Genomic DNA, 23589 nt, shown 5'->3' with positions numbered 1-23589 from the left:
GATGTCCTTTTGGTGGCGGACCATTCTTGATGCACACGGAAAACTGATGTCAAGTGTGCTCCCTCTCTGGCCTCTAGGTCATCATGCTGCTTGTTATGGCGCACACCTGCGTGTCATCAGACTCACCTGGACTCCATCACCTCCTTGATTACCTGCCCAATATATGTCACTCCCTTTGGTTCCTTCCCCAGGCGTTATTGTTTCCTATCTGTTCGTGTTTCTTGTTTTGTTTATTAAATATTCACTCTTGTACTTGCTTCCTGACTCAGTGCACACGTTACAGTTGAGCATGAAAAACCCAGCAGTGTTGCAGTTCTTCACACACTCAAACCTGTGCGCCTGGCACCATACCCGTTCAAGGCACTTAACTCTTGTCTTGCTCGTTCACCCTCTGAATGGAACACATACACTATGTATCAAGGCTTAAAATACTCTTTAACCATTCTTCCCCTTTATCTACACCAGTGGTTCCAAACTTTTTATAGTCCCGTACCCCTCCAAACATTCAACCTCCAGCTGCGTACCCCCCTCTAGCACCTGGGTCAGAGCAACTCTCAAATTTTGCCATCATTGTAAGCTTGCCACACATACTCTGATACATAATGAGTGAGTTTGTCACAACCCACAGCTCGTGGGAAGTGACAGAGCTCTTATAGGACCAGGGCACAAATAATACATTTTGCTCTTTATTTAGCCATCTTACATAACTTGATTTATTCAATTGTGATTAACTCACCACATGTTAATGAGAAGGGTATGCTTGAAAGGATGCACATAACTCTGCGATGTTGGGTTGTATTAGAGAGTCTCTTTAATCATTTTCCAGTCTGTGCCTGTATTTAGTTTTCATGCTAGTGAGGGCTGAGAATCCACTCGCATAGGTACATGGTTCCAAAGGGCGCCAGTGTCTTAACAGCACGATTTGCCAAAGCAGGATACTCTGAGCGCAGCCCAATTCAGAAATCTGGCAGTGGCTTCTGATTCAATTCAATTTTCACAGAACCGCTTGTTGCAATTTTGATGAGGCTCTCGTTCAGATATCGGTAAGTGGACTGAAGACAGGGCATGAAAAGGATACCGACTTCAGTTTGTCATCCGTTTTGGGAAAGTACCTGTGTAGCTGCGCACCCAACTCACTCGGCTGCTTTGCTATATCACCTTTGACATTGTCCGTAAGCTTGAGTTAATTTGCACACAAAAAATCATAATGATGGAAAGACCTGTGTGTTGTCCTTGTTAATGCAGACAGAGGAGAGCTCCAACTTCTTAATCATAGCCTCAATTTTGTCCCGCACATTGAATATTATTGCGGAGAGTCCCTGTAATCCTAGATTTAGATCATTCAGGTGAGGGGGAAAAAAACATCACCCAGATAGGCCAGTCATGTGAGAAACTCATCATACAAGTGGAAAATGATGTTCAGTGAAGAACTTTAAGATCGTCTCTCAATTTAAAAAAGTGTCAATACTTTGCCCCTTGATAACCAGCGCACTTTTGTATGTTGTAAAAGTGTTACATGGTCACTGCCCCATATCATTGCATAGTGCAGAAAATACACAAGTTCAGGGGCCTTGCTTTAACAATGTTAACCATTTTCACTGTAGTGTCCAAAACATCTTTCAAGCTGTCAGGCCTTCCTTTGGCAGCAAGAGCTTCTCGGTGGATGCTGCAGTGTACCCAAGCAACGGCTTGCACTCGTTACCACTCCACTATGTCTCCCTGTCATGGCATTTGCGCCATCAGTACAGATACAAACACATCTTGACCACTAAAGTCCCTTTGCTGTCACAAAGCTGTCCAGTACTTTAAAAATATCCTCTCCTGTTGTCCTGGTTTCCAGTGGTTTGCAGAAGAGGGTGTCTTCCTTAATTGAACCCCCATAAACGTAACGGACATATACCAGGAGCTGTGCCAGGCCCGCCACGTCTGACTCATCCAGCTGTAACGCATAGAAATCAGTGGCTTGTATGCAAAGCCGTAATTGTTTCAAAACATCTCCTGCCATGTCACTGTGTCATGAAACAGATGAATGTGTTGTTGAAGATATTGTCTGTATAGTTTTTTGGGGCCTTTTCCCCCAGCATTGTCCCAGCCATATCTGTGGCAGCAGGAAGAATTAAGTCCTCCACAATAGTATGGGGCTTGCCTGTCCTAGCCACTCAGTAGCTCACCATATAAGATGCATCTAGCCCCTTCTTATTAATGGTATATTGCTTTTATACATGTCTTACTACTCGAAAGTCGTCTTAATTCTCACTCAAACTCTGTGGCTTATTTTTCAGATTGTCATGTTTTGTTTCTAAATGTCTGCACAAGAGTGGTTTCATTGAGATGTATCTGCAAAAGTACTAACACACCGTGGCTGAGTAAAGGCACTACTCCCAATATAAGTGAACAACAAATGTAGAATCACTGACCTGGATATGCTCGTGGAAGCAGAACAACTTGCCATCGACAGGTGCAGTAGTGCTGGTAGTAGCAGTGCTACCAGTAGAGCTGGTATGTCTCTATGGACGCGGACCTTACTTTCTTGAAACAATTTTTTTATCAATTTTTGAGCAAACGGAATGAGCAGCAGCTACCTTTTGGCTACATACGAACTGTTAGTGGAATTCCCGCGAGAGAGTGACGGTTAATGTGATTGGATGTTAATTATTTGACTAGGCTACCTGTATTTGACATCGTGTTATTTCTCTGAACACTAGATGGTTATTTGTATTTTTGGCAGTGAAATGAGGCTACTCGGGCGAGGAAAAAACCCAAATGTATTGGAAAATATAAATGGAATGTTTTGAAAATGTGAATTTTCATTTTTTATAACAAAACATATGTAACAACATATGAATCACATTTTTATTTGGCGTACCGAGTTTGGGTATACCTGATTTAGGGGATCATAGCATTCACCTGGTCAGTCTGTCATGGAAAGATGTTTTATACATTCAGTGTATATAACACTATGACTTATGATTCCATTGGTAAATCCAATATATTGCCCACCTAGGACTAAATAAAAATGTACTTCTTTGAGTCAGTATGCGAACTCACGGACAGTAGAGGGGTCTGGGTCGCTGCGTGTTCAGCTCCCATACACATTCTCAACCACTGGAGTGACTGTCAGTACAACGGTATGTGTCCATGCTAGTTAAATAGTATAATTAGTGTTTGAGGTAAATATAGTAATTTATATTAAGTAGTCCTGTCTAGGGCTGGCTCTACCTTCTGAGAAAGACGAGACACTTCTAAAGTATACATTGACCATTTGTCCTGGCTTTTTTTTAATGAGTTATTTCTTTAAGCCAGTGGAAAGGAATAGGTTCTCTCTCTCAGGGTCAATTATAACACCTGCTCTCCCTCTCTTCACTACGCACACCTGTCACCATCGTTACACGCACCTGCGCTTCATCTCTGGCGCTCGAGGGCGCCAGACTGCCTTCACTACGCACACCTGTCACCATCGTTACACGCACCTGCACTTCATCACCAGTCACCATCACGAGCAGCCGCATCATTGGACTCACCTGAACCCCATCATTATTTGATTGCCTCCCCTTTATCTGTCTGTTTCCTCTGTTAGTTCCCCGTGTCTGCATGGATGTTGTTATTTTGTGTCCTGTTTCATGTCCGTAACTTATTAGATGTTGTACCTGCTTCCTGTCTCCAGCGTCCAGCCTTAAAGTCAACAGCAAGAGAAAAAAACCAAACGCACTTCCCATCACTCTGTTAATTGAGAATAAAATGTATTTGTTTTAGGCATTAGGTATCATTATGTATATTAAAGAGACATTTGTTCAACTCCATATAATTCTCCAGTGATGTACATGCAAACAGATGCAGGCCTATAACCACTAGAGTAGCCTACAATTCAGTTGTACTACATGCAACCACATTTTCAATTAATATATACATTTCTCTGTTAGCATGCCTTGATTGCGCAAAAGTAAATAACAAAGGGAGAGGAAGCAACGGAAATAAAAGTACTGTGTAGTTGCAATTTCAGCATCTTAGGCTGCATGACATTTGATCTTTCACAGGAGACTTACATTTCCCTCACTAACTTTAAACACCAGCTATCTTAGCAGCTAACCGATCACTGCAGCTGTACATAGTCCATCTGTAAATAGCCCAGCCAATCTACCTGCCTCCTCCCGATATAGTTTTTTTATTTACTTTGCTGCTCTTTTGCACACCAGTATCACTACTTACACACCATCTGCTCATCTGTCACTCTAGTGTTAATCTGCTAAATTGTAATTACTTTGCTACTGTGGCCTATTTTTTTGCCTTACCACCTCATGCCATTTTGGTCATTTATGAACATTTGAACATCTTGGCCATGTTCTGTTATAATCTCCACCTGGCACAGCCAGAAGAGGCCACCCCTCATAGCCTAGTTTCTTCCTAGGTTTTGGCCTTTTCTAGGGAGTTTTTCCTAGCCACTGTGCTTCTATACCTGCATTGCTTGCTGTTTGGAGTTTTAGGCTGGGTTTCTGTACAGCACTTTGAGATATCAGCTGATGTAAGAAGGGCTATATAAATTGATTTGATTTGCACACACTGTACCTTTTTTTTCTATTGTGTTATTGACTGTATGCTTGTTTATTCCATGTGGAACTATTTCTGTCGCACTGCTTTGCTTTATCTTGGCCAGGTCGCAGTTGTAAATGAGAACTTGTTCTCAACTAGCTTACCTGGTTAAATAAAGGTGAAATAAAAAAGTATTTTTCCACATATGGCCCATTTTAAATTCTTCCCACCCACTCAGGCCTTTGTTTCTTATCAGCTGGGGAGCATTCAAAAATAATTGTCCAGATCATAGCAATCATCATGTTGACTTATTCACGTGTCAGTTTGTTACTAAAATAAATAGATCATGGCTATAGCTTACCATTTAATGTGTTGTCATTTAGGCTGCGTAGCCCATAGTCATAGATCGCCTGTGTGGTGCTGTGATTCTTTTCAATAGACGTTTGAGCAAAGGCAACACTTACTTTTCTCTTTTGTGTCCTGGATCTAATAGTCCATTCACCTCATTTCAGTAGCCTAAACAGTTCAATAATCGAGTGCCCCATGGTCTGTTGAGAGGCTGTCATTTCTAACGTTCTCCTTGTCCAGGTAATCCAGGAATCGAGTACCTTATTTTGCTGATTTTTCAGTGTGATGTTTCATTCCTTCCATTTGACCCGAAGTTGTGCCAGGTACACCAGAGAGAACAGGATTAGTTTTTCACATAGCTTTTTCGTTATGGGATCGAAATCCCTGTGTTTCATGTAGATGTCTCTGCTCATGTCGGCATTGATGTAGATCCGATGGCACTCATACACCAAATTTCTGACTCCTGATGTTTTGGCTTGGATGCCAGTCAGAACTTTCTTTGTACTTATAGTGAAGAAACTTTTGTGAGGATGCCTCTTGGTTTGCTGCTCGTGTCTCCTTTTGGGCCGCCTGTTCGATGTGTTCGTTCGATTGTGGAACCTCGTGTGACGTTCTCCTGGCCCAGTAGATGTGATATTACCCTTTCCAGGAATTCTTCCATTCCGGTTGTTCCACAGCATTCGGGGAAATGTACGAAACAAAGATTTGCACGGCAACTGAAGTCCTCCATCCCGTTTCATCTTTCAGTAAGCCCAATAATGTATTTTTGTTCATCTACGTTTTTCTGGAGCTTTTGTCATGCACTTTTCTCCATGGTTAACCCGGTTTTGGTCTCCTGCATGCGTTTGCCCAGTTCAGTCATATCAGTTTAGATTATTTTTACATCATTGGATATTTGCTTCATCTGCTTAGACAGTTTCTCATTGCCAATGCATATTTATGTTTGTAGTGTCTCAACTCACTTGAATTGAGTCGTCAGCTACTTTGTCCATGTTTGTTTCGCTGTGTTCAGTTGTCTCTATTTCTCAACTCTTATCTAGTATTTGCCATAACATGCAATTGCTAACATGACGTTTCCGTTATTTCTTGACTTGAGTTGAGTTCTTTCCTAAACTCAGCAAAAAAAGAAACGTCCCTTTTTCAGGACCCTGTCTTTCAACGATAATTCTGAAAAATCCAAATAACTTCACAGATCTTTATTGTAAAGGGTTTAAACACTGTTTTACATGCTTGTTCAATGAACTATAAACAATTAATGAACATGCACCTGTGAAACGGTCGTTAAGACACTAACAGCTTACAGACGGTAGGCAATTAAGGTCACAGTTATGAAAACTTAGGACACTAAAGAGGCCTTATACTGACACTGAAAAACACCAAAAGAAAGATGCCCAGGGTCCCTGCTCATCTGTGTGAACGTGCCTTAGGCATGCTGCAAAGAGACATGAGGACTGCAGATGTGGCCAGGGCAATACATTTCAATGTCCGTAGTGTGAGACGCCTAAGACAGCTGATCGTCCTCGCAGTGGCAGACCACGAGTAACAACCCCTGCACAGGATCTGTGCATCTGAACATCACACCTGCGGGACAGGTACAGGATGACAACAACAACTCCCGAGTTACACCAGGAACGCACAATCCCTCCATCAGTGCTCAGACTGTCCGCAATAGGCTGAGAGGGGCTGGACTGGGGGCTTGTGGGCCTGTTGTCTCGTGAGGACCTGCTTTACATCAACGGCAACAACGTCACCTATGGACACAAACCCACCGTCGCTGGACCAGATAGGACTGTCAAAAAGTGCTCTTCACTGATGAGTCACAGTTTTGTCTCACCAAGGGTGATGGTCGGATTCGCGTTTATCGTAAAAGGAATGAGTGTTACACCGAGGCCTGTACTCTGGAGCGGGATCGATTTGGAGGTGGAGGGTCCGTCATGGTCTGGGGCGGTGTGTCACAGCATCATCAGACTGAGCTCGTTGTCATTGCAGGCAATCCCAACGCTGTGCGTTACAGGGGAGACATCCTCCTCCCTCATGTGGTACCCTTCCTGCAGGCTCATCCTGACATGACCCTCAAGCATGACAATGCCACCAGCCATACTGCTCGTTCTGTGCATGATTTCCTGCAAGACAGGAATGTCAGTGTTCTGCCATGGCCAGCGACGAGCCCGGATCTCAATCCCATTGAGCACGACTTGGACCTGTTGGATCGGAGGGTGAGGGCTAGGGCCATCCCCCCCCCCCCCCCCCCCCAAAAAAAAATGTCCGGGAACTTGCAAGTGCCTTGGTGGAAGAGTGAGGTAACATCTCACAGCAAGAACTGGCAAATCTGGTGCAGTCCATGAGGACTGCACCAGATACTTTTGCAAGGCACTGTATACTAGTTTAAATGAGTACTAAGCAATGGCAGAAGGTCCATTTGAATTTTGTGGTTTATAAAGAATTTGTGCATACTTACAGGATGAGGAATCAGCAATGAATCAATTGTGCTTTAAAATGGTAACATTAATTAATTTGATCTATTCTCTGACATAATACAGTGCCTTCAGAAACTATTCACACCCGTTGACTTTTTCCACATTTTGTTGCGTTTTAGATTTATTTGTCACTGGCCTATAAACAATTCCCCATAATGTCAGTGGAATTATGTTATTCAAATATTTTACAAATGAATTTCAAATGCAAAACCAAAATGTCTTGAGTCAATAAGTATTCAACCTCCTTTTGTTATGGCAAGCCTAAATATGTTCAGAAGTAAAAATGTGCTTATCAGGTCAATTAGTAAGTTGCATAGACACTGTGTTTAACATGATTTTGAATTACTACCTCATCTCTGTTCCCCATACATACTATTACCTGTAAGGTCCCTCGGTTGAGCAGTGAATTTCAACCACAGATTCAACCACAAAGTACAGGGAGGTTTTTCAATGCCTCACAAAGAAGGGCACCTATTGGTCAAAATAAGACATTGAATATCCCTTTGAGCATGTTGAAGTTATTAATTACACTGTCGATGGTGTGTCAGTACACCCAGTCTCTACAAAGATACAGGCGTCCTTCCTAACTCAGTTGCTGGAGCGGAAGGAAACCGCTTAGGGGTTTCAGCATGAGGCTAATGGTGACTTTAAAACAGCTACAGAGTTTAAGGGCTGTGATTGGAGAAATCTGAGGATGGATGAACAACATTGTAGTTACACCACACTACTAACCTAATTGATAGAGTGAAAAGACGGAAGATTGTACAGAATAAAAGTATGCAACAAGGCACTAAAGTAATACTGAAAAAAATTTGCTAAGCAATTAACTTTTTTGTCCTGAAAATAAAGTGTTATGTTTGGGGCAAATCCAATAAAAAGCATTACTGGGTACCACTCTCCATATTTTTCAAGCATAGTAGTTACTGCATCATGTTATTGGGTATGCTTGTAATCATTAAGGCCTGTGGAGTTTTTCAGTATAAAAAAAGCTATGGAATGGAGCTAAGCACAGGCCAAGTACTAGAGGAAACCCTGGTTCAGTCTGCTTCCACCAGACACTGGGAGGTGAATTCCCCTTTCAGCAGGACAATAACCTAAAACACAAGGCCAAATCTACATTGGAGTTGCTTACCAAGAAGACAGTGAATGTTCCTGAGTGGCCAAGTTACAGTTTTGACTTAAATCGCTTGAAAATCTATGGCAAAACCTGAAAATGGTTGTCTAGCAATGATCAACAACAAATTTGACAGAGCTTGAAGAATTTTGAAAAGAATAATGGTCAAATGTTGCCCAATCCAGGTGTGGAAAGCACTTAGAGACTTACCCAGAAAGACTTACAGCTGTAATCGCTGCCAAAGGTGCTTCTAAAAAAATATTGACTCAGGGGTGTGAATACTTTTGTAAATTAGATATTTCTGTATTTCATTTTCAATACATTTGCAAACATTTCTAAACATGTTTTGACTTTGTCATTATGGGGTATTGTGTATAGATAAGTGAGAGGAAAAAAAATCATCTGTTTTGATTTTGGGCTGTAACACAACCATGTGGAATTAGTCAAGGGGTATGAATACTTTCTGAAGGCACTGTATGTGATGATGTAAAAAATGGAACCTGTGTTCCTCAGTTCATAGGCAGGAATGCATATATTGGGTGTGTTTGAAATGCCACCCTATTTCCTATATAATGCACTACTTTTGACCAGAGCCCTAGAAACCCTGGTCAAAAGTGTAGGACTACATAAGGAAATGGTGCCATTTCAGATGCAGACTTGGTTCAGACCTAGAGCAAACATGAATACTGCTGTCTGTCAGCCAGGAGGCCATTCTTGTTCAGTAAAGCAAGGCACTCTGGGTCCCTTCCTTACTTTATTAATTTCCTTTTATCAGTTTCACGCCTCAGAAAAGCTTGCTACAAGGAGTGAAAAGTTACAGGGGATGAAGGATGATGGGGATTGTGGTTGTGAGACACAGTTGAAGTTGGAAGTTTACATACACTTAGGTTGGAGTCATTAAAACAAGTTTTTCAACCACTCCACAAATTTCTTGTTAACAAACTATAGTTTTGGCAAGTCTGTTAGGACATGTACTTTGTGCATGACACATGTAATTTTTCCAACAATTGTTTACAGACAGATTAATTCACTGTATCACAATTCCAGTGGGTCAGAAATGTACATGCACTAAGTTGACTGTGCCTTTTTAAACAGGAAAGTTCCAGAAAATGATGTCATGGCTTTAGAAGCTTCTGATAGGCTAATTTACATAATTTGAGTCAATTGGAGGTGTACCTGTGGATGTATTTCAAGGCCTACCTTCAAACTCAGTGCCTCTGCTTGACATCATGGGAAAATCAAAAGAAAATCAGCCAAGACCTCAGAAAAAAATTGTAGCCCTTCACAAGTCTGGTTCATCCTTGGGAGCAACTTCCAAACTCCTGAAGGTACCACGTTCATCTGTACAAACAATAGTACGCAAGTATGAACACCATGGGACCACGCAGCAGTCAAACCGCTCAGGAAGGAGACGCGTTCTGTCTCCTAGAAATGAACATACTTTGGTGCGAAAAGTGCAAATCAATCCCAGAACAACAGCAAAGGACCTTGTGAAGATGCTGGAGGAAACGGGTACAAAAGTATCTATATCCACAGTAAAATGAGCCCTATATTGACATAACCTGAAAGGCCGCTAATCAAGGAAAAAGCCACTGCTCCAAAACCGCCATAAAAAAGCCAGACTACGGTTTGCAACTGCACATGGGGACAAAGATCGTACTTTTTGGAGAAATGTCCTCTGGTCTGATGAAACAAAAATAGAACTGTTTGGCCATAATGACCATTATGTTTGGTGGAAAAAGTCGAAGAACACCATCCCAACCGTGAAGCACGGGGGTGGTAGCATCATGTTGTGGGGGTGTTTTGCTGCAGGAGGGACTGGTGAACTTCACAAAATAGATGGCATCATGAGGAGGAAATTGATGTGGATATATTGAAGCAACATCTCAAGACATCCGTCAGGAAGTTAAAGCTTGGTCGCAAATGGGTCTTCCAAATGGACAATGATCCCAAGCATACTTCCAAAGTTGTGACAAAATGTCTTAAGGACAACAAAGCCAAGGTATTGGATTGGCCATCACAAAGCCCTGACCTCAATCCTATAGAAAATTTGTGGGCAGAACTGAAAAAGTGTGTGCGAGCAAGGAGGCCTAGAAACCTGACTCAGTTACACCAGCTCTGTCAGGAGGAATGGGCCAAAATTCACCCAACTTATTGTGGGAAGCTTGTGGAAGGCTACCCAAATGTTTGACCCAAGTTAAACAATTTAAAGGCAATGCTACCAAATACTAATTGAGTGTATGTAAACTTCCGACCCGCTGGGAATATGATGAAATATATAAAAGCTGAAATAAAACACTCGCTACTATTATTCTGACATTTCACGTTCTTAAAATAAAGTGGTGATCCTAACTGACCTAAGACAGGGAATCTTTACTAGGATTAAATGTCAGGAATTGTGAAAAACTGAGTTTAAATGTATTTGGCTAAGGTGTATGTAAACTGTCCGTGATGTGTATGGTTGCTGTGGGAACATGTGGGTCTGAGCAGATGTGATGTCATTGATGTTTGTTGACATTTGTGTGCGTCTGTTTGTCTTTTGTTTATGTATGGTTTTTATTGTTCTAAGAAAACATTGTACAAAAAAAATGGGGTGTAATTTCTAAACGATTCATCTGATATGCATGGAAATACGCTCAAATTAAAGCTGACAATCTGCACTTTAACCTCATAGTCATTGTATCATTTCGAATTCAAAGTGCTGGAGTACAAAGCCAAAACAGCAACACATTTATCACTGTCCCAATGCATTTGGAGAGCACTGTAAACAAATAAATATCCTAATGAAATCTTGTGAATTACATGTAAGCAGAAAACATAATTTGTTAAATAAGGAACATTTGACTGAGGATGCAAAAGTTAAACCAGTTAGTTCCATATACACTCACAAGCCAGTTTATTAGGTACACCCTTATATTACCGGGTCGGGACCCCCCTTTGCCTCTAAAACTCGCTGTCATGTTCTAGCCAATGTTTTTCCACTCGTGCCCACTGAAGTCTCTTGTCCTTGTTTTTAGCTGAGTGGAACTTGGTGTGGTCATCTGCTGCAATAATCCATCCGTGACAAGGATCGAGGAGTTGTGAGTTCCCAGATGCCTTTCTACACGCCACTGCGCCGTTTGTCTCTTTGTGGCCCGCCTTTTAGCTTGCATGATTCTTGCCATTCTCCTTCGACCTCTCTCATCAATGAGCTTTTCTCGCCCACTGGATGTTTTTTGTTCGTCACACCATTCTAGGTAAACCTTAGACACTGTCGTGCATGAAAATCCCAGGAGGTTGCCCGTTTCTGAGATACTGGATCCAGCGTGCCCGGCACCTGCAATCATAGCACACTAAAAGTCGCTTGGGTCACTTGTTTTGCCAATTCTAACGTTCAATCAAACAGTAACTGAATGCCTCGATGCCTGTCAGCCTGCTTTATATAGCAAGCCACAGCCACGTGACTCGCTGTCTGCTGGAGCGATCCAATTCCGTGAATGGGGTGGTGTACCTAATAAACTGTCTGAGTGTGGATTGAGGGCCATTTTAAGAATCAAGCTATTTAATTCTTCATAGAGAGAAACTCTCACGTTTACCCTTAATCTGTGTTCAAAGTAACAATTTAAATATGAGAGAAAAAAATAGCTAACATGCCCAGTAAACAATTTCACATTAGTTTGATTAAAATGTGTCTGTAATGATTACAAAACTTTTTTGCAGTCATTGATTGTTGATCAACAGTTTAAAATATGAAGTGTCTTCCTTCACAGGTTGTCTGCATAATCATGGGCATTAATGTGGAGTTGGTCCGCACTTTGCTGCTATAACAGCCTCCATAACAGAGGTCGGGCACTGAAGTTGGGCAATTAGGCCTGGCTCGCAGTCGGCGTTCCAATTCATCCCAAAGGTGTTCGATGAGATTGAGGTCAGAGCTCTGTGCAGGCCAGTCAAGTTCTTCCACACCGATCTCGACAAACCGTTTCAGTATGAACCTCCCTTTGTGTACTGGGGCATTGTCATGCTGAAACAGGAAAGGGTCTTCCCCAAACTTGGAAGCACAGAATCGTCTTGAATGTCATTTTATGCTGTGGCATTAAGATTTCCCTTCACTAGAACTAAGGGGCTTAGCATGAACCATGAAAAACAACCCCAGACCATTATTCCTCCTCCAAAAATTTGATGAACTGACTTGTTGGAATATGATGGTGACAAGTTGAAAGTCACTGAGCTTTTCAGTAAAGCCATTCTACTGCCAATGTTGGGCTATGGAGATTGCATGACTGTCGCTCAATTTTATACACCTGTCAGTAACGGATGTAGCCTAATCCACTAATTTAAAGGAGTGTCAAAATACTTTTGTATATATAGTGTAGCTTTGAGTAGCAGTTCATACTCGCTATGGATTTTTTACCTGTCTTCCTCTCAGATAGTATAAACAACCATCACAAATGCTTGTGCTTTGGTTAATAAAAACTGTCATTTGCGTATCATTAATGTCATTTGCAGTACATTTCTATACAGTGGACCTCAGTTTGACTGCTGCTAGCCCGCTGGGCTCAGAACTTCTTGGAGCCCTAGCTACTCCAGCTGTGTGAGCCAGTAGGACGCCTGCGGAAAGCCATTGCATATCAAACCACCATTACATATCAGACTAACCTCAATGAGGAAGATCACACCCAGCATGGGAACAGTCACCCACCCGGCAGGGATGCTCTGGATCCGCTACTCACTCTGCCTCATCTCTCTCTCTCTCGCAAGTGGTTGCTCATTGCTCTGCATATCTGAAAGCAGCACCTCTTGTATTGGTTTTGAGCTATGAGGATGTCTGTGTTTTAAAATTATAACAGAGTAGGATTGTGCTTTTATATATTATCTCCTCAATGGATGCAAAGCTTTATTCAATTAGAGGACTCTTATCACAATGTGTGCAGTTACTTGTCTTGTTGTGAGGCGGAATTGCACTGAATCATATGGGCACGCAAACACGCTGATAAAAGAAAAGGAATTCACAAAGTATACTGAACAAAAATAAACACAACACAACAATTTCAAAGATTTTGCTGAGTTACATTTCATGTAAGGAAATCAGTCAATTGAAATAAATTCATTCGGCCCTAATCTATGGCTTTCACATGACTAGGAATACAGATATGCATCTGTTAGTCACAGATACCTTTAAAAAAGGTAGGGGCTTGGATCAGAAAACCAGTCAATATCTGGTGTGACCACCATTTGCCTCATGCAGGGTGACACATCTCCTTTGCATAGAGTTGATCAGGCTGTTGATTGTGGCCTGTGGAATGTTGTCCCACTTCTCTTCAATGACTGTGCGAAGTTGCTGGATGTTGGCGGGAACTGGAACACGCTGTCATAAATGTTTATCCAGAGCATTCAAAACATGCTCAATGGGTGACATTTCTTGTGTGTATGCAGGCCAGCTTCCAGGAATTGTGTACAGATCCTTGCGAACATGTGGCTGTGCATTATCATGCTGAAACATGAGGTGATGGAGGTGGATGAAAGGCACGACAATGGGTCTCAGGATCTCGTCACTGTATCTCTGTGCAGTCAAATTGCCGTAGATAAAATGCAATTGTGTTTGTTGTAAGTAGCTTATGCCTGCCTATACCATAACCGCACTGCCCCCATGGGTCACTCTGTTCACAATGTTGACATCAGCAAACCGTTCGGCCACACAACACCCTACACGTGGTCTGCGGTCGTGAGGCCGATTGGACGTACTGCTAAATCCTCTAAAACAACTTTGGAGGTGGCTTCCATTCTCTGGCAACAGCTCTGGTGGACATTCCTGCAGTCAGCATGCCAATTTCACGCTCCCTCAACTTGAAACATCTTTGGCATTGTGTTGTGTGGCAAAATGCACATTTTTAGAGTGGCCTTTTATTGTCCCCAACACAAGGTGCACCTGTGTAATGATCACACCTGTCAGGTATATGGATCATCTTGGCAAAGGATAAATCCTCACTAACAGGGATATAAACTAATTTGTGGAACATTTCTGAGATCTTTTATTTCAGCTCGTGAAACATGGGACTAACACATTGCATTTTATATTTTTGTTCAGTATAACAAGCATCTCTATTCATTAACTGAAACAAGGTGTTTCTTCCCCTTTCTATTCAAGAGAAGTTTGAATTATGTGCAGTCGGACGTAGACAGGAGTTCCTGCTATGAACATTTCATTCCAAATGAGTTGTGTGCATCACGGGGGTCTGAAGTTTTCTCCATCTCCCATTCAGAATATGCTGACATCGACTTTCCTTGACGCACATAACGGCTATATGTCACAACCACTGTCAGATTTAGGCTAATATGTCATTTGCATTCATGTGTCACCATATCCAGGTGAGAGAATAGGGAGAGTTAGTGTTGTAATGTCTTCTCAAGTTTATTGCCATTTTGATCAATTTTAAAGCTAAACGCAGTGAGCACTTTGTTACATTAAAACCACTTGGCTCACACTTTGTCAGCATTACTCTGGCACCGTATCTGTCATTTGATAAGTGATGATTTACAACGGGAGAGAAGTTGCTGTCTGGACATTCATGATAACACAAACTTTTTCTGGCTTCAAAATAATGATTCATCATCATTTCACTTAGAGTAATGTAAAAAATTGAATTTCAGGACATCTTATGGAAAATGTGTAATTACTGTAGCTTAAGGCAGAATGCTTCAAACATCTTTTTAATTGGATTCCAAGTTTTTTGTTTTAATTAGTTTGACCCTGTAAATCTTGTATTTTTTTCAGCAATGCTGCTTTAGTTGCATTGAAAGATCATTTCCGATTGAGCCAACATATGCAGCTTTTACCACGAATGTAAGTCTCCGATTATACCCATAAATCCCACTGCTGCTGTTGTGGCCTGAATAATATATCAGATGCAATTCAGCCTAACAAGGATCAAGATGACTCTGCATTTGCTGTTATTAAAAACCTCCTCATACACAGCATGGAGGTGGTGATGAATGTCTATCTGCATCGTGTGAATAATACCTATTTAATTGCACTTCACATATGAAATTGTCTCTGCTTTGTGTTACAGGGGAAAAAACACAATTTAATATTTGTGACACTTATGAGATACAGTGTTAGTGTATGAGATAAGTGTGAATAAGTAAACATTAGTTGCAGGAAAATTATTTATTTGCTATTGTCACGTCCTGACCACAGAAAAATGTTATTTTCTATGGTAGAGTAGGTCAGGGCATGACAGGTTTTTTTCTATGTTTTCTATTTCTATGTTGTCAGGTTCTAGTTTTGTATTTCTATGTTGGGGTTTTGTTTGGGATGATCTCCAATTAGAGGCAGCTGGTCCTCGTTGTCTCTAATTGGAGATCATACTTAAGTAGGGTTTTTTTCCACCTGGGTTGGTGGGCGATTGTTTTTGAGTAGTGTATGTTTCACCTCTGCGTCACAGTTTGTTTTGTTCTTTAGTTTATGTATTGCATAGTTTCAGTGTTAATAAAATGTGGAACGACACACACGCTGCACTTTGGTCCGCTCCTCCTTTCGACAACAGTGACAGAATCTCCCACCACCAAAGGACCAAGCAGCGAGCCCAGGAGAAACAGGAATGGACTTGGGAGGAAATTCTGGACGGGAAAGGACCCTGGAGTCAGGCTGGGGAGTATCGCCGTCCGAAAGAGGAGATTGAGGCAGCTAAAGCGGAGTGGCGATATTACGAGTCACTATACCAACCACGAGGCAAGTGTGAGAGGCAGCCCCCCCAAAAAAATTTGGGGGCCACACGGGGAGATTGGCAGAGTCAGGTTGGAGACCTGAGCCAACTCCCCATGCTTACCGTGGGGAGCGAGTGACGAAGCAAGCACCGCTTGCCGAGCGAAAGTATGCGGTGATGCGCACTGTGTCGCCAGTGCACATTCACAGGCCGGTGCGATCTGTGCCCGTGCCCCGCATTTGCCGAGCGAAAGTAAGCATCTAGCCAGGACGGGTTGTGCCAGCTCTACGCTCGAGATCTCCAGTGCGCCTCCACGGCCCAGTATATCCTGTGCCTGCCCCACGTACCCGGCCTCCAGTGAGTCTATTCAGCCTGGTACGCCCTGTGCCTGCTCCTCGCACTTGCCCTGAGGTGCGTGTTACCAGTCTGGCGCCACTTGTGCCAGCCCCACGCATCAGGCCTCCAGTGCACCTGCCCTGTCCGGGGTGTCCTGTTCCTGCTCCCGCACTCGCCCTGAGGTGCATGTTACTAGTCTGGTGCCACCTGTGCCAGCCCCGCGCATCAGGCCTCCAGTGCGCATTCCCAGTCCGGAGCTTCCGGCGACAGTTCCCCAGTCTGGAGCTTCCGGCGGCGGCCCGCAGCCCGGAGTCTCCGGCGATGATCTACAGTCCGGTTCCTCCGATGATCCACGGTCCGGTGGCACAGAAGCAGAGGGATCAGCGGGCGGAGCGGGGGTTATGCCCCGAACCGGAGCCACTTCAGTTGGAGGATCCGCGGGATGAGAAGGTTGTGTACTGCACCAGAGCCGCCATAGACAGTAGTTACCCACACTACCCTCCCTTCTTTTGGGGGGGGGGTTGTTTTTGTTTGGGTGCGGTCGGAGTCCACACCTTTGGGGGGGATACTGTCACGTCCTGACCATAGAAAGATGTCATTTTCTATGATAGAGTAGGTCAGGGCGTGACGGTTTTTTCTTCTATGTTTTCTATTTCTATGTCAGGTTCTAGTTTTGTATTTCTAAGTTGGGGTTTTGTTTGGGATGATCTCCAATTAGAGGCAGCTGGTCCTCATTTTCTCTAATTGGAGATCATATTTAAGTAGGGTTTTTTTTCCACCTGGGTTTGTGGGAGATTGTTTTTTGAGTAGTGTATGTTTCAACTCTGCGTCACGGTTTGTTGTTTTGTTATTTAGTTTATGTTTATGTATCGCATTGTTTCACAGTATAAATAAAATGTGGAACGACACACACGCTGCACTTTAGTCCGCTCCTTCCTACGACAACCGTGACAGCTATTTAGAACATTATTTTTGGATTTATTCATAAATTCAAACATTTATGAACAAAAGTGTCACATACAAATGCATATACTGTACCATTTAATGCATCTTCCTTTGGCCTCAATGCATTATAAAATGAATATTGTAATATAATATATAGAGTGAGCAGGCAGAAAGCTTTGAAGCTCAGTGACCAACGCTCCGGGTGCCCCCCTTGGGGAGAATCTATTAAGCTCTAAACTGGATCACACCTTTCAGTTCTGTAATAGGAAGGAAAGATGATGACAGCCAAGGTCTGCTCCACTGAAATAGGCCAGAGCAGAATTATCACACCTCAATTAGGAATGATTCGCTCAAAATATGGTGAAAAGTTGTGTTTCATAGTCCACACATAGGAAGAGATTCTGATTCAGTGCAGGAGTTCTTTGCCAAGCGCAATGCTAAAAGCAACCCCCCTATTTTAGATAATGGAGCTGAGGAGGATGGTGATTAATCATTGAGTCTATTAATAATCAAATCTTAGAGAAGAGGATTTAAATTTGGCTATCTCTGTGGAACAGGTCGGCCTGTCTTTTCAAGCTGTTTTTTTAATTTAAGAAATGCTATAAATTCCTTTTGAGTTTTCTACTATCAAGCTTTTGATATACATTTTAGATGTACCTACTCATGTAAATATACCAGCTTGCTGAATACATAGTTTCTGAGTTTGCTCAAAAAAACTTACACTTGAAAAATGTAAGATCAATACATGTAAAATCATTGAAATTAATACTGAGAAGTTCAAATATACCTAATTCAACAGAGTTTGACAAATATAGTAACTTAGCTAGCCAGTATTGCCTTATACTGCATTTTCAAAAGCTAAAATGTCAAAAGAATATCATTAAGCTGTAATATGGGAGTTAAGCTACAGTATCTATCAAAGTTCATTAATAATTCAAGTGTAACGCTTCCATTTAGCTGAGCTCAATTCAATAAAATGATCATTTGGGAACTCTTCTCCCTGATTCCTTTAAATGTACGGTAGTCTACTGTCCATCCGCTGGACTAAACTCTGTGAGAATTACTTGTGACCTTTACTCCTGACACTCTAGCTGACGCAGGTTTTTTATCAGACTCATTTTCCTGTCATGAGAGAGAGCCTATCTGTGCCTGTGGGAACACTCATCATCCAAAGAACCTTGCAGGTTGCACTTCATTTTCATAAGCCGCTGATCTGCTAACACCCAAACACCTTTCATGTTGTATTTACCCAGCATAGGGAAATAATTTAAAGGGAAATCAGCAGTTGAAACAATAACAGCGTTCACCCCGCCACTGTTGCAGTAAAAAGCTGAGGGATGGTGCTGGAGAAATGTTACCACTCTCACATTCAAAGACAGAGCTATGGATGCAAAAACTGACCGTTTATGACAGAGTTCCCTGGGTGCCGAATTTGGCCCGCATGTGATTTTTATTTGGCCACCCAAGTTTTCTGACTCCCAAAAATAAATGTTGAACATAAAAGACTAAAAACATCAGCAAATCAGCTCGAAGTGATTTTTTTTAATTTAGGAAATCTGTTCCAATGTACACTACCGACCGTTCAAAAGTTTGGGTTCACTTAGCTTTTCTTTCAAAAACAAGGTAATGTCTAATTTTTTGACCGTTAAAATAACATAAAATTGATCAGAAATACAGTATAGACATTGTTAATGTTGTAAATGACTATTGTAACTGGAATTGGCAGATTTTTTTTATGGATTATCTACATAGGTGTACAAAGGCCCGTAATCAGCAACCATCACTCCTGTGTTCCAATGGCACATTGTGTTAGCTAATCCAACTGTATCATTCTTAAAAGGCTAATTGATCATTAGAAAACCCTTTTGCAATTATGTTAGCACAGCTGAAAACTGTTGTACTGATGAAAGAAGCAATAAAACTGTCCTTTATACGAGTTGAGGAGCTGGAGCATCAGCATTTGTGGGTTTGATTACAGGCTGAAAATGGCCAGAAACAAATAACTTTCTTCTGGAACTTGTCAGTCTATTCTTGTTCTGAGAAATCAAGGCTTTTCCGAGAAATTGCCAAGAAACTGAAGATCTCGTATAATGCTGTGTACTACTCCCTTCACAGAACAGCGCAAACAGGCTCTAACCAGAATAGAAAGAGAAGTGGGAGGCCCCGGTGGACAACTGAGCAAGAGGACAAGTACATTAGAGTGTCTAGTTTGAGAAACAGACACCTCACAAGTCCTCAAGATGGCAGCTTCATTAAATAGTACCCGCAAAACACCAGTCTCAACGTCAACAGTGAAGAGGCGACTCCGGGATGCTGGCCTTCTAGGCAGTAATTATGTTCCTGCACCCTGACCAACCCCTCAGGAAAAAAAAATCTGTCTGCGGCTGAATCTAATTGATGATCCCTGATTTATGATATAAAAAAAATCGTTTTAACCATGTTAGTGTTTGTTTACATTAGCTTTGTTTACAAACATTTGAGTAAAACAAGCTTATATTTTGGGGGGGTTCTGATTGGGTATGACAATTAAACTTGGCTGAGTCATTTGTAAGATATTTTCTTTAAGTAGGTACATATTAATTATTTTATAAGTAAAAGAAAATATGTAGCAACTGCAGATTACCCCTTTAAGTGCCTATCTGCAGCACAGGCTTGCTTACTGTGTGATCTCCTGGCTGGTTTAAATAAAACACTGCCCTGTCTGGTCTTTGTAGTGGTGGCATGGCTTATAAGGACATGCTTTATAAGGACATGTATTATAAGGACATGCATTTGTATTGTAAGGACATGTATTATAAGCACATGCATTGTAAGGACATGTATTATAAGCACATGCAAAAAAGAGCATGTATTATAAGCACATGCATTGTAAGCACATGCATTGTAAGGACATGTATTCTAAGGAAATGCATTATAAGCACATGCATAGTAAGGACATGTATTATAAGCACATGCATTGTAAGGACATGTATTGTAAGGACATTTATTATAAGCACATGCATTGTAAGGACATGTATTGTAAGCACATGCATTAAAAGACCATGTATTATAAGCACATGCATTGTAAGGACATGTATTGTAAGGACATGTATTATAAGCACATGCATTGTAAGGACATGTATTATAAGCACATGCATTGTAAGGACATGTATTGTAAGGACATGCATTATAAGGACATTTGTTATAAGCACATGCATTGTAAGGACATGTATTATAAGCACATGCATTGTAAGGACATGTATTATAAGCACATGCATTGTAAGGACATGCATTGTAAGGACATGTATTATAAGCACATGCATTGTAAGGACATGTATTATAAGCACATGCATTGTAAGGACATGTATTGTAAGGACATGTATTATAAGCACATGCATTGTAAGGACATGTATTATAAGCACATGCATTGTAAGGACATGCATTGTAAGGACATGTATTATAAGCACATGCATTGTAAGGACATGTATTATAAGCACATGCATTGTAAGGACATGCATTGTAAGGACATGCATTGTAAGCACATGTATTGTAAGGACATGTATTGTAAGCACATGCATTGTAAGGACATGTATTATAAGCACATGCATTGTAAGGACATGCATTGTAAGGACATGCATTGTAAGCACATGTATTGTAAGGACATGTATTGTAAGCACATGCATTGTAAGGACATGTATTATAAGCACATGCATTGTAAGGACATGTATTATAAGCACATGCATTGTAAGGACATGTATTATAAGCACATGCATTGTAAGGACATGTATTGTAAGCACATGCATTGTAAGGACATGTATTGTAAGGGCATGTATTATAAGCACATGCATTGTAAGGACATGTATTATAAGCACATGCATTGTAAGGACATGTATTATAAGCACATGCATTGTAAGGACATGTATTATAAGCACATGCATTGTAAGGACATGTATTATAAGCACATGCATTGTAAGGACATGTATTGTAAGGACATGCATTATAAGCACATGCATTGTAAGGACATGTATTGTAAGGACATGTATTATAAGCACATGCATTGTAAGGACATTTATTATAAGCACATGCATTGTAAGGACATGTATTATAAGCACATGCATTGTAAGGACATGTATTATAAGCACATGCATTGTAAGGACATGTATTATAAGCACATGCATTGTAAGGACATGTATTGTAAGGACATGCATTATAAGCACATGCATTGTAAGGACATGTATTGTAAGGACATGTATTATAAGCACATGCATTGTAAGGACATTTATTATAAGCACATGTATTGTAAGGACATGTATTATAAGCACATGCATTGTAAGGACATACATTATAAGCACATGTATTGTAAGGACATGTATTATAAGCACATGCATTGTAAGGACATACATTGTAAGGACATGCATTGTAAGGATATGCATTGTAAGCACATGTATTGTAAGGACATGTATTATAAGCACATGCATTGTAAGGACATGTATTGTAAGGACATACATTGTAAGGACATGTATTATAAGCACATGCATTGTAAGGACATGCATTATAAGGATATGCATTGTAAGGATATGCATTGTAAGGACATGCATTGTAAGGACATGCATTGTAAGGACATGTATTATAAGGACATGCATTGTAAGGACATGTATTGTAAGCACATGCATTAAAAGACCATGTATTATAAGCACATGCATTGTAAGGACATGTATTGTAAGGACATGTATTATAAGCACATGCATTGTAAGGACATGTATTATAAGCACATGCATTGTAAGGACATGTATTGTAAGGACATGCATTATAAGGACATTTGTTATAAGCACATGCATTGTAAGGACATGTATTATAAGCACATGCATTGTAAGGACATGTATTATAAGCACATGCATTGTAAGGACATGTATTATAAGCACATGCATTGTAAGGACATGTATTATAAGCACATGCATTGTAAGGACATGTATTGTAAGGACATGTATTATAAGCACATGCATTGTAAGGACATGTATTATAAGCACATGCATTGTAAGGACATGCATTGTAAGGACATGTATTATAAGCACATGCATTGTAAGGACATGTATTATAAGCACATGCATTGTAAGGACATGCATTGTAAGGACATGCATTGTAAGCACATGTATTGTAAGGACATGTATTGTAAGCACATGCATTGTAAGGACATGTATTATAAGCACATGCATTGTAAGGACATGTATTATAAGCACATGCATTGTAAGGACATGTATTATAAGCACATGCATTGTAAGGACATGTATTGTAAGCACATGCATTGTAAGGACATGTATTGTAAGGGCATGTATTATAAGCACATGCATTGTAAGGACATGTATTATAAGCACATGCATTGTAAGGACATGTATTATAAGCACATGCATTGTAAGGACATGTATTATAAGCACATGCATTGTAAGGACATGTATTATAAGCACATGCATTGTAAGGACATGTATTGTAAGGACATGCATTGTAAGGACATGCATTGTAAGGACATGCATTGTAAGGACATGTATTATAAGCACATGCATTGTAAGGACATTTATTATAAGCACATGCATTGTAAGGACATGTATTATAAGCACATGCATTGTAAGGACATGTATTATAAGCACATGCATTGTAAGGACATGTATTATAAGCACATGCATTGTAAGGACATGTATTGTAAGGACATGCATTATAAGCACATGCATTGTAAGGACATGTATTGTAAGGACATGTATTATAAGCACATGCATTGTAAGGACATTTATTATAAGCACATGTATTGTAAGGACATGTATTATAAGCACATGCATTGTAAGGACATACATTATAAGCACATGTATTGTAAGGACATGTATTATAAGCACATGCATTGTAAGGACATACATTGTAAGGACATGCATTGTAAGGATATGCATTGTAAGCACATGTATTGTAAGGACATGTATTATAAGCACATGCATTGTAAGGACATGTATTGTAAGGACATACATTGTAAGGACATGTATTATAAGCACATGCATTGTAAGGACATGCATTATAAGGATATGCATTGTAAGGATATGCATTGTAAGGATATGCATTGTAAGGACATGCATTGTAAGGACATGCATTGTAAGGACATGTATTATAAGGACATGCATTGTAAGGACATGCATTGTAAGCA

Source organism: Salmo trutta, chromosome 33, assembly GCF_901001165.1.
Source record: "Salmo trutta chromosome 33, fSalTru1.1, whole genome shotgun sequence".
NCBI classification, from domain to species: Eukaryota; Metazoa; Chordata; class Actinopteri; order Salmoniformes; family Salmonidae; genus Salmo; species Salmo trutta.
Note: the sequence above shows the minus strand (reverse complement) of the source record.